Source organism: Orycteropus afer, unplaced genomic scaffold (assembly GCF_000298275.1).
Source record: "Orycteropus afer afer isolate SDZICR_OR568_19922 unplaced genomic scaffold, OryAfe1.0 scaffold00325, whole genome shotgun sequence".
NCBI classification, from domain to species: domain Eukaryota; kingdom Metazoa; phylum Chordata; class Mammalia; order Tubulidentata; family Orycteropodidae; genus Orycteropus; species Orycteropus afer.
In genome coordinates, this window is record NW_006921912.1 from 810,357 (window position 1) to 811,376 (window position 1,020).

Genomic DNA, 1,020 nt, shown 5'->3' on the forward strand with positions numbered 1-1,020 from the left:
CTGGGATCTGTCCCCACCTCCAATCAGCTATCTCAAGGCACCTCTATAACTGACACTGATAATTTCAGAGACCAATTCCATGACAAAGGGATTGCTCATGCCACCAGATGATAATCTGGAGGGAAGCGAAAATAATTTTTTTCTACTGAAGCAGAGAAAGTTGGGTGGACTGGGAGGGGCAGGGGCTATAATAAAATGAAAATTAAACACTTATGCACCCCAAAAGACTTCACCAAGAGTAAAAAGAGAACCTACAAGAAACAATTTTTGGCACAATATATCAGTCGGACATGGGACTTACTTCTAAAATTTACAGGAAACTTCAACATCTTTGTTCAAAAATAAAAAGATAAACAATCCAACTGAAAAATTGGTGGAGGACATGAACAGACATTTCACCAAAGAAGACATTTAGGCGGCCAAGAAATACATGAAGAAATCTCACCCAAGCATTAATAGCAAAGTTAAAAAAAACAGAAAATAACAAATGCTGGCAAGGGCGTAGAGAGACTGGAACCCTTATACAATGCTGGTGGGAATATAAGATGGTGTGACCACTGTGGAAAACAGTATGGCACTTCCTTAAAAAGTTGGAAATAGAAATACCATATGATCCGGCAATCTCACTAATAGGGATATATCCTAGAGAAATAACAGCCATGACATGAATAGATATAAGCATACTCATGTTCATCACAGCATTATTCACAGTAGCAAAAAGATGGAAACAACCTAAATGTCTATCAACAGATAATAGATAAACTATAGTACATACAATGTAATACTATACGATGTTAAAGAATAATGATGAATCTGCGAAATACCTTCAAACATGAATGAACCTAGAGGACATTGTTGTTGTTATGTGCCATCGAGTTGGACCAGACTCATAGTGACCCCTCCTTGGGTTTCCGAGGCAGTATCACTACGGAAGTAGATTGTCCCATCTTCCTTCCGAGGAGTGGCTGGTGGGTTTGAACCGCCAGTCTTCTGGTTAGCAATCAAGCGCCTTAGCCACTA